Raw genomic sequence first — 12,514 nt, 5'->3', positions numbered from 1 at the left:
AGTTTATCTTGGTTTCCAATTCCCTTTTAATACAATTACTAAGGAAAGCACCATTTAGTCCTATGATTTTAATGTTTTAATATGAAGCAATGTTTCTACATCTATGGTGTTTTATATTTTAAGTATCAGTCTCCCAAAAGAGTATATTGGAAGCAATATGTTACTGTTAACATGCCTTTGCCATTGTGTACTTATGAAAAATAAGATAGCTTTCCCATCTATACTGTAACACCAGAAAAAGTATCCAGTCTTTAATGAAACAATTGAAGCAGAGCTCTGAGCCATTAACTGTATTAGAGGGATCTGTTCCCCTCTAGCAAATAGGATCTCATACCTTCCTCACAGGCTGAGATCTTTACTTTCTCTAGAGTATAGCTTTTACATCCTTCAGAACCCAACCTAGTCTTTATGTGCCTGGACAGTTCAGGCTGTGTTAGAACAAAGTGTGCAATTTCAATGGTGGATTATCACATTGCTACAAAACAACAAGGTGGGCACTTTGCAACCAGTAGTCCATCCACATGACATCACTTTAGCAACAGACCCAAGGTTGATCTAGCCAAGTGAAGTTGCTAGGTCTTGGGTTCAACCTATTGTCGAAGCCTACCTATAATGAGTCAGAAGGAAGTGACACAGAGTGGAGGGATTCTTAATATATAGCTGAGTTCTTCACTGAAGCTTGTAACATGTCTATCATGCAGTACTTACAAGTTTAAGCCAATGGTGGAGGCTTCTTGCAAGTCATGCTGACAAGCTTAATATAAGAGGAAAGAACCTATTCAATTATAATCTACATTTAATTTCTCCTAATTACATTATGTTTATTTTATTTTTATTTTTAATATTTTCTCCTAGTTACATGTTTCATGTTCTTTCCCTCTGTCCCAACCCCCCCTAACCCTGCTTAGCTGACACACAATTCCACTGGGTTTTACATAATTATGTTTTAAGATTTGTTGGTTATCTTTTTTTAAAAAAAAAATTTATTGCCAATTACATGTCATAAATTTCTACACAAGTTTTCCCAAGTTATATGATCGAGCTTATCTCTCTCCCTCCCTTCCCTTCCCACTCCTGGCACTGGCAGGCAATCGTTATTCATTCTGGGTTATACATGTATTATGTAAAACATATTTCTATATTCATTTTTGTAAATGAGTAATCTTATAAAAGCCAAAATCTCAAACATAAACCCAAACAAACAATTGAAAAATCAAATGCTTTCAACTGCATTTTGACTTGAACGGTTTTCTCTGGAGGTGGAGAGCATTCTTTGTCATAAGTCCCTCAGAGTCGTCCTGGATCATTGTATTGGTAATAGTAGCTAAGTCTATCATAGTTGATCTTTCCATAGTATTGTTGTTACTGTGTACAATGTTCTCCCAGTTCTGCTTATTTCACTCTGCATCAGTTCATGTAGATCTTTCCAGCTCTTTCTGAAACTATCCTGTTCATCATTCCTTACAGCACAAATCAATCACCATCACATACCACAGTTAGTTTAGCCATTCACCATTTGAAGAACATTTCCTTAGTTTTTCTAATTCTTGGCCACAACCAAAAAGAGCAGCTATAAATATTTTTGTACAAGTAGATCCTTCCTCCCTTTTTAAAAATCTTTCTGGGGGGCAGCTGGGTAGGTCAGTAGATTGAGAGCCAGGCCTAGAGATGGGAGGTCCTAGGGTCAAATCTACCACTCGGTGCTCTCCCCCAAGTCCTCTCCCTCCCTAGTATTGCTTCCCTCCCCACCAGTCCCTTTGTTACCCTTCTACTTCTCTATAGGGCATGAATCAATTTTCTGCCCCTATGGATCTGATTGTTCTTCTCTAAGTTGATTTCAATACACTTAAGTATTGAATATTCTCTCTCTCTAACCTCTTTACCCTTACAATGTATTGTTATTTTCCCCCTGTTGATCCCATGTGCTTCTTTATGGAATATAAATTTATTCCTTTTTTTTTTTTGCTTTCCTTTTTTCTTATTGTTATCTTTCCCCCCCTAGTTTTGTATATATCTATACGTACATACATACATACATATATATATTTATATATCTCTTGACATTTCATCCTATACAGTTAGTCCCTGTTCCCTCTATGTAAACTTCTTCTAGTTACCCTGTTGGTAATTATAATTTTTAATATTTACCAATACCTTCTTTTCTTCTTGGGATATAAATTGATTGAATTTGTTGTGTCTATTAAAGAAAAGAATTTTTTTTCTCCTCCCCCCATTCTCTTAATTACCTTATGTTGATTCTCTTGAGTTCTGGGTTTAGGCAGCAAACTCTCTGTTTAAGTCCGGTTTTTTCTTGATGAGTGTTTGGAAGTCCTCAATTTTATTGAATGACCATACTTTCCCCTGCAATAATATAGTTAGTCTTGCTGGATAGTTGATTCTTGGTTGTAGCCCCAGTTCTCTTGCTTTCCAGAATATTGTGTTCCATGCCTTCTGGTCCTTCAATGTAGATGCATCTAGATTCTGTGATTTATCCTAACTGTGGTTCCCTGATATCTGAATGACTTCTTTTTAGCAGCTTGTAATACTTTTTCCTTGGTCTGGTAGTTTTTGAATTTGGCTATAATATTCCTGGAAGTTGTCAGTTGTGGATTAAATGTAGGAGGCGATCTGTGGATCCTGTCAATTTCCACTTTTCCTTCTTGTTCAAGAATTTCTGGGCAATTTTCTCTGATAATTTCTTATAAAATGCCATCTAAACTTTTTCTTTTATCATGATGTTCTGGTAAACCAATAATTCTTAAGTTATCTCTTCTAGCTCTGTTCTCCAGATCTTTGGTTGAATCAATGAGGTGTATCATATTCTCCTCAAATTTTTCATGTTTTTTATTTTGTTTAATATATTCTTGCTGCCTTGTGAAGTCATTTTCTTCTAGTTGTTGAGTTCTGTTTTTTAAAGACTGAATTTCATCCCTGGCTTTTTGGTCATCCTTCTCTTTCTGGTCCGATTTTCTTTGCAGATCATCTTTCGCCTTCTTTGCTTCATTTTCTAGCTGGCCAATTCTGGCTTTTAATACTTTATTTTCTTGTTTTAGCTCATGTATTTCCTTTTTCAAATTGTCTTCAACCTCTCTTGATTGTTTTTTGAGTTCCTGAAGTTCTTGAATTAATTGAGTTTTAAATTCTTGAGTTAATTGAATTTTGAGATCTTCCAAACCCTATGTCCAGTTCACTGGAACTACTTCCTCTTTTTCTATTTCTGTTTCATTTGCTCTCTTTTCACTTCCTTGAAAGAAGCTGTCAATTGTCATTTCTTTTCTCTTTTTCTGTTGCTTGCTCATGTTTTTTCCCCCTTCCTTGTTCTGCTAATTTGAGCAGATGTATTTAATGATCTTTGATGAAAGATCTTCCCCCCAGGGGTAGGTTACTTTCTCTACCCTTGGAAGACTTCTTGTCTGTCCAATTGTTGGGATTAAATCTGTATGGATTGGATTAGTCTGCCCTGAGGCTAAAACCTCAAAGCCTAGAGGGGAGGGAAAAACAAACAAATAAACAAAAAACCCAAAAAAGGTGGGGTGACAAGAAGGGGGGGGGGAGGTTTTTTTTTTTTTTTTTTTTTTTTTTGCTGAACTGAGCTCTCCAGCAGTGGAGTCCCCCTGCACTATCCACTGTGTTTGATCTGGTTTTCTTTCCTCTTGAAACCCTGCAGTTCTCTATCTCGGTATGAGGAAGCCAAGCTGTCTGCGCTCTGGGGTTTGGCTCTCTCTAAGCCACCATCTTCTGGGCGTTTTTGCTGTGTTTCTCTGGTTTTCTCCTCTAGTCACCTCTCCAGTGTCTGTGTTTGACTCCCTGAGTCCTATGCCAGCAAGGCCCTCTCTCCCAACTGGTGCACCCACCAGCCCTGAGATTTCCCGGGCAGCTGGAGACTCCACACAGCATGTGGGGGAGGCATCTTGGGATCCTGGGATTCCTCTTCTATGCCCTCAGGCCCGACAGTTCAAGTGAAGCCTTTTTCTTGGCATACCTCTTTAGTTGTGCTGCAGTAGGGTTCCCCCTGCTCTATCCCATTCTTAGATTCAGTCCTCTTTCTTCTCGAAGCACATTGTTTTCTATCTCGGTGCGTAAGGGTGCGGAGGTTTTAAGATTCGCTCTGTCTACACCGCCATCTTACCGGAACTCTAGAGCCCTAGGTTCAAATCTGGCCTCAGACACTTCCCAGCTGTATGACCCTGGGCAAGTCACTTGACCCCCATTGCCTACCCTTACCACTCTTCTGCCTTGGAGGCAACATTCAGTATTGACTCCAGGACAGAAGGTAAGGGTTTAAAAAAAAAATCTTTCTGGGTTACAGACCTAGTAGTGGTAATACTGGATGAAAGTGTATGCATTGTTTTATAGGTTTTCCAGTGTAATTCCAAATTGTCCTCCAGAATGGTTGGATCAGTTCATAGCTCCACCAATCATAATGCATTAATATCCCAATTTCGCCACATCCTCTCCAATATTTATCATTTTTCTTGGCTGTCATATTGGTCAATTTGATTAGACGTAAGGTGGTACCTCAGAGTTGTTTTAATTTCTCTAATTTCTCTAATAAAGATGGATTTAGAACATTTTTTCCTATGATTATCAAAGCTTTGATTTCTCCGTCTTGAAAATTGTTTATTCATATCCTTTGACCATGTCAACTGGGAAATGGCTTGTATCTTTATAAATTTGATTTAATTATATATTTAAGAAATGAGACCTTTATCAGAGAAATTTGTTATAAGATTTTTTCCCAGTTGTTTCCCTTCTAATCTTGATTTTATTGGTTTTGTTTGTATAAACTCTTTTTAATTCAATATAATCAAAATTATTCCTTTTACATTTTGTAATGTTCTCTATCTCTTGCTTGGTCATAAATGCTTCCATTATCCATAGATCTTACAGGTAAACTATGATATGTTTCCCTAATTCATTAAACCTTTTATGTCAGAATCATATATCCATTTTGAACTTATCTTGGTATAGGGTGTAAGATGTGATCTATACTAATTTTTCCCATACTGTTTTCCAATTTTCTTAGCAGTTTTTGTCAGTGAGTTCTTATCCCCAAGGCCTGGATCTTTGAGTTATCAAACACTAGATTGCTGAGGTCATTGATCCCTAGTCTATTCCACTGATCTACCCTTCTTCTATTTCTTAGCTAGTGCCAGAATGTTTTAATGATTGATGCTTTATAGTACAGTTTAAGATCTGGTACCACTAGGTCATAATCCTTCACATTTTGGTTGATTATCCTTAAAACAAATATCAAGGAATTAATCACAACCCCAATGGAATCACATTAACTGGATAACCCTGATAAAATCATTGATTTAGGATGGGCAGGGGTATACTAAAATAGAATAAAAGTCAAATTGTTTCTCGCAGTACCTGATATCTATTCTTTTTTTACATTGAATAACTTTTCAGGGAGGTTCCTATTTCTTTTATGAGAGACATAAGCCAAAACCTAATCTTTGATTTTCCTAGAACAACTCCAGGATGTGGTAGGCATAATAATCTAGAGAATATGAGAAAAGAGATGAATATATATACTCTTTGGGGTAAATTTCTTCTCAAGATTTAACTTGACCTGAGAACTGGTGAAATGACAAGATTAATAACTTTTATTAATAAAATCAGAACCACAAAGTTTGAGCTGGTTTTAATGAATTTCTGGAGAAGTAGAATTTGAAAGAGTTTTACTAAAGTGCATTGAGATCTGTTTCATAAAAAAAAGATTTTAGCAAGAGCATTTAAGGATCTACAAGCAATATGGAACCAGAGAAGCAAGTCTATTGAAGAGAATGGTTCCTGATTTGAAGGATTTTATAGTCAAGTTGGTAAAGAAGTAGTAAGAGATAAATTCCATTTAAAATAATTATTAAATGGTACAAAATACTTGAGTGGGTCTACCTATGAAGACATCCACAGGAACAATATGAGCATAATTACAAAACACATTTCAAACAAATACAGATATAATAATTGGAGAAATACTGATTGTTCCTGGGTAGGCAGAGAACATCATAAAAGTGACAATGCTACTAAAATTAATTTGGTTATTAAGTGCCATAACAATCACACTACCAAGCTACTTTGTAGGGCAAGAAAAAATTCATCTAGAATAACAAAAGGTTATCAATGGAATATAGATAGAAAACTAATATTGGTAGGGATCAATCAAATATCAAAGGAAATGAAAAAAATGTGAGAAGAAAATGAGCTTAGAAATACCAAGTCTCAGACTGTATTGCAAAATTGTTATCAAAAGTTTAGTAATGGGCAAGAAAAAGAGAATGATCAATGAAATAGATTAGGTACAGAATATACAGAAGCAATTGAGCATAATAACCTATTATTTGATTAAAAAAAGATCTCAGATATTAGAGCATAAACTCACTATTTGACAGAAATTGTTGGGAAAATTTGAAAGTTGTCACCTAAATAATATAGACCAACATTTCATACAGTATACCAAGATAAGCTCCAAATGGTTACATGAGTTTGACATCATAAGCATATTAGTGGAACATAGAAGATTTTATCTATCATTTCTAGAGATAAAAGATGTTGTGACCAAATAAATTCATAGGTGGAAAAATGAATAATTTTGATTATGTAAAACTAAAAAGTTTTTGCCCAAACAAGACTAATGCAACTAAAATTAGAAATGTGAGACTTGAAAAAAATTGTTCTAGTTACTTTCCTTAATAAAAGTCTCATTTTTGAGTTACAGAGAGAAATGAGTCAAATTTTCAAGAATAAGAGCCATTCCCCAGTTGAAAAGTGGTCAAAATATACACATATTTTTTCAGAAAAATAATTCATAGCTATCAGTATCCATATGCTTTAAATTGCTAATAATTAGGAAAATACAAAAACTCTAAGGTACCATCTCACATCCATCAGATTGGCTGAGATGACAAAAAAAAGGAAAATTACAAATACTGGAGGGACTATAGGAAAACATGTATACTAATATGCTGGTGGTGGAGTTGTGAACTAGTCTAATCATTCTGGAGAACAATTTGGGACTATACCTCATGTAATGCAGAGGTGCAATCAACCCGGCAAAATGCTAACTGCAGAATTTCTGGCAGTTAAGAGGGCTTAGAACCCTGACTAAGGGCAGTTGATCCCTGAGGCTTGGTCAGAGAGGAGGGGGTAACTGAGCTCGGCCTTCAGGCTGAAACATGGCCTTGAATCTGTGCTTTTCTCTTGAGATTTTGTAGATTAGCTAAATCCTCTGGATCTCTCTGACCTTCCCTATTTCTTTCCCCATTTCCTTTCCTGATTTCCTGTGGGTTTTGGGAGAAGGGTGGATTTTGGGTGGTAGCAATCAAACTTTGAAGACTTAGTTTTCCTCATAGACAAGTAGGGCTTACCCTTGATGTAGTAAAAGGAGCTAGTCTGCTTGGAGAAAATAACTCAGCCAGTTTCATTTGATACCTTTTGGAGCTCTAAAAATGGCAATCATAATTATCATGGTGCCTTAAGGCAAGCTTATGGAAATAGAATTTATTTGATGTTAATATGATCCCCTTATTCTCCCTCTTAATCCAGCCCCCTTCATTCAGTAATGATTGAAATTCCTTTTAACAAGGAACAAAACTTTTTATTTCACAAAGGCAGACCAATTGTTAAAAACGGAACATAGTGTCTTTTGATGTTCAGTCTAGTTGAATCTGACTCTTCATTACCACATTTGGGGTTTTCTTGCAAAGATACTGGAGTAGTTGGCTAATTTCCTTCTCCAGCTCCTTTTATAAATGAGGAACTGAGACAAACAGGATTAAGTGACTTGCCCATGGCCACAAAGTGAGTAATTGTCTAAGGCCAGATTTGAACTCAGGAAGATGAGTCTTCCTGACTTTAGGCCAGGCACTCCATCCACTGTGCCACCTAACTGCCCCAATATATTGACTACATTCATACTAAAGTGAAAATATTTTATTGTTTAGTCTTTGATATGGGATAAGGAGTGGGGAGTCTAAGGGTATTAAGACTTGAAATGAGGAGGATTGGTGGAAGAGAGAGCTTGACTTGAAGGAAGAGTGAAGTCAGTGGATTCTGTGACAAATTTTATATGACAATCTCACCAATATGACCTTGGGCATAGACATTCAAGTGCAAAGCTTAGAGAAAACACTAGACATAACAGTAATAACAGGATCACTCCTTTAATCACTTGACTCAAGTGTAGCTAGTTTAACAAAAAATGGGGATGATTTAGGTGAGGCAGCCAAGTGGGGCAGTGGATAGAACTCTAGGACTTAGAAAGACCTGAGTTCAAATCTAGCCTCAGACACTTACCAGCTGTATGACCCTGGGCAAGTCACTTAATCCTGTTTGCTTCCCTTTCTTCATCTATAAAATGAGCTGGAGAAGGAATGACAAACTACTCTAATACTTTTGCAGAAAAAACCCAACCACTCTAAACAGGGTCAGGAAGAGTCCAACACAACTGAAACAACAACATAGGTACAAATCAGGCTGACATTTAAGAGACATCAGGTATGATATAGTAATATATTGCATATGTAATAGGATATTTGTTAATTAAGAGTTAAGTAAGAGTTGATTAGGAAATATAGTTGATTACAATAGATAAATATAGAAATTTGAGAAAGCTAGATTTCTTTAAGCCAAAATAGAATTTCAAAGAGAATCATGGGAATAAAAAGAATTTCTCAAAGATTCTTGGAAAGGACATTTAGACCAATGAACTCGCTCTTGGTCTGTCCTGACTCAAGGAAGGTGCTCCAAGGATTTTGCTCAGACAGTTAGAAATTGGAGAAGATCTGGTGAATTTCCTACTTGAGAAATATCCAAATAAGAAGGAAAGAGATTGTGTTGCAATATCATTGCTTTGTTAGTGGTGGCAGAAGAGAGCAAAGCTGTGAAGATTCTGACCAGCCATTTTCCTATCTAAACAACAGGAAAGAAATCCAATCTTTCTCACTGTGGTAAATTATATATTTTTTTTAGTTTTAGAGTAGAAAGTTAGAATTGGGTTAATAAACAGATAGGAAGATAAGTTAGTCTTGATTTTTATCAAGGAGAAGCAGGTTCTTGTGAACCTTAATTTGGGTTTTTGGTTAGAGTTTGAAAATTTAGATTGAGGGCAAATATTCTTGTTTCCTTTTTCTTTCCCTTTTTCCTAAATTTTAATACTGTCAATAAATAGTTATTTATATAAACTGACCTGAGCTGGAATTTTTTAGACTGCTTGGGAAGCCATCTTTCCCAATGGTCAAACTAATAGCCTATAAATACAGGACACAATTATTGATGAGACTATACAAATACCAATAATTTATAAGAGTTAGAAAACCCTTATAACACTTATAATAATATGTTTGTTATTTATTATAATTTGATATTATATATAGTAATATCATAGTAATAGTAATATAGATACAAATCAGTCAGGTATGTAAAAATATATCAAGGGTTCAGAAACCTGCTTTGGGAAGCAAATGAAATATAGCCTCTTACTCTTACAAATAAAGGTAGATGAAACTGAATGAGAAGACTAAAAGGAATTTGATATCCATGTATAAATATTGAAGGGAATGTGCCTTAAAAGGAATACACTAGTTCCATATTGTTTTAGGAGGAGACATTATGACTCACAAATGAAAGCTACAAAAAGACATTAAAATCAATGTAAGCATATAACATAAAGCAAAGTTGTTTAGCAGACTATCACTAGATAATGAACTCTACAAAGGATTTTGCTAATGAAATATTTTATACTGGTTGAGAGGGAAAAAAAATGTATACATGACACATTTTAAAATATAATCTGCCAGGGGCAGCTGGGTAGTTCAGTGGATTGAGAGCCAGTCCTAGAGATGGGAGATCGTGGGTTCAAATCTGGCCTCTGACACTTCCTAGCTGTGTGACCCTGGGCAAGTCACTTGACCCCCATTACCTACCCTTACCACTCTTCTGCCTTGGAGCCAATTCACAGTATTGACTTCAAGAAGGAAGGCAAGAGTTTAAAAAAAAAAAAAAATATATATATATATATATATATATATTTCTCTATATATAATCTGTCCTATTAATATTTCCTCTTAAACCTAGATAATCAACAACACAATAATAAATAATAACATGATTTATAGATATAATATATATTATATATAAATTAATAATAAACAAACAAATAAATAAAAATAAAAGTAGAGTTCGGTGATTTTTTTTTTAAACCCTTAACTTTTGTGTATTGGCTCTTAGGTGGAAGAGTGGTAAGGGTGGGCAATGGGGGTCAAGTGACTTGCCCAGGGTCATACAGCTGGGAAGTGTCTGAGGCTGGATTTGAACCTAGGACCACCCGTCTCTAGGCCTGACTCTCAATCCACTGAGCTACCCAGCTGCCCCCAAGTTCAGTGATTTCTGAGAACCTCTCCAGAGCTAGTTCCAGGGGACTGGACTTCCAGGTTAAGATGGATGCAGAGTAGAAGTAGGGTGCTTAACTCTCCTAATCAACCCATACATGATACCTCAAAAGGACACAAAAAGCAAATCTAGATGAACAAAGGGACCCCACAATAGGGAGCAGCATCAAAGATACATGGGATTTGGGCATTTCCATGTTATAAGGGGGTGAAATAGTTCCTACTAAAATGTGAGCTGATCAGTCCTCCCCCACCCCACCTATGGTGCTAGAACCAGAGCCAGCACACAAGAGTTAGAGCGAGCGTGGGGCATTCACTAAATTCTTGGCAGCTAACTGGGATCACCAGGGACTTGCTCCTGAGAGTTGCACAACTTAAGACCCCCAAGAGGCTAAAGAACATGGACTTTGAGGTCAGACCTTGAGTGTGGACCTTGGGTGCAGACCTAGAGTTGTGGGATGACAGACAGTGGAAGCAGCATGCTGAGATTCAAAAAAGGAGCCTTGGGTAGAGGAGCAAGCATGGGGCAATCTCTGGGGTCTTGGCAGCTGACTGGGACCACCAGGAGGCTTGACCCTGAAAACAGTTAGACTTGAGACCCCAGGAGGCTAGAGAGTACAGACTTTGGGTGCAGGAATAGAGCTGAGAGAGGCAGCAGACAGCAGAAGCCTAGCAGACAGTAGAAGCTGCATTGAGACTCATAAAGTAGCCTCAGGCAAAAACTGCTCCAAAGCTCCATACGCAGAGAGCCTGCCCCCTCACTCAGACTTCTGGCTGAGAAGGAAAAACCAGCATAATGATGGCAAGCAATGTCCAAGAAATAACCACCAGAAAGAACAAAAGGAAAGCACTGACACTTGGTAATTTTTATGGAGAAAAAATCCTGACCACAGAGCAGACATCAGAGGAAGACAAACAAATAAACACATCTAAACCTTCCCCCCCAAAATGAAAATTAGTCACAAGCTCTTGAAGAGTTCAAATCTGAGATCATGAGAAAGATGGAAGAGATGTGGCAAGAAAAGTGGGAAATAGCTCAAAAAGAAATTAACAGTTTAAAAGACAGAAACTCCCAATTGGAGAAAGATGCCCAAAATTCAAACAAAATAATAAGCAAATTAGAGACCCAAATTAAATAGCAGGAAACCATGAAAAACAGAATAGACAAAATAGAAAAGGAAAATCAAAAGATTATAGCAGAAAACCAGTCTCTAATGACCAGAATTGGGCAAGTAGAAGCCAATGATCTCACAAGGCAACAAGAACTAATAAAGCAAAGTCAGAAGAATGACAAAATAGAAGGAAACATGAAATATCTCAATGACAAGATGACAGTCCAAGAAAACAGGTCTAGAAGAGACAATTTGAGAATTATTGGTCTTCCTGAAAAATCAGAAACCAACAGAAATTATGATGTCCACATCATAAGAAATTATCCAAGAAAACTACCCTGATGTTCTTGAATAAGAGAGCAAAATAGACATGAAAGAATCCATAGATCCACCCTCTACACTAAGTCCTCAAAAGACAACCCCAAGGAATATAATTGCCAAATTTAAGAGTTTCCAAGTTAAGGAGAAAATACTACAAGAAGCCAGAAAGAGGCAATTCAGATATAAAGGAGCACCAATCAGGATTACACAGGATCTGGCAGCCTCCACCCTAAAAGACCACAAGGCTTGGAATACTATATTCAGAAAGGCAAGAGAACTGGGTCTATAACCAGGGATCACATACCCATCAAAACTGACTATATACTTCCAGGGGAAAGCACGGGCATTCAACAAATTAGAAGATTTCCAAGTATTTGTTAATAAAAGACCAGAACCAGAGAACTTCAGAACACTCTTGACCCTGTGTAACTGAAGCTATGCAAGAAGAGGCTAGAGGATCATTTGTCAGAGATGTAGAAATAATAACTGGCTATACTAGTGGTAAGGTGAAGCTAGATCTCTGAGGTTCATTTCAACTCTCAATTCAACTCTTCCATTGCATCACAGTGTGACAGTATGTTGGAACACTTCAGAATATTGAAAACCCATCTTTTGTGGCCAATTGCATCCTAGTTTCCTAACTTCCCTATGCTAGGTTTCACCCTTGGAAATTGATGTCTAAAAGAA

Source organism: Gracilinanus agilis, chromosome 5, assembly GCF_016433145.1.
Source record: "Gracilinanus agilis isolate LMUSP501 chromosome 5, AgileGrace, whole genome shotgun sequence".
NCBI classification, from domain to species: domain Eukaryota; kingdom Metazoa; phylum Chordata; class Mammalia; order Didelphimorphia; family Didelphidae; genus Gracilinanus; species Gracilinanus agilis.
Note: the sequence above shows the minus strand (reverse complement) of the source record.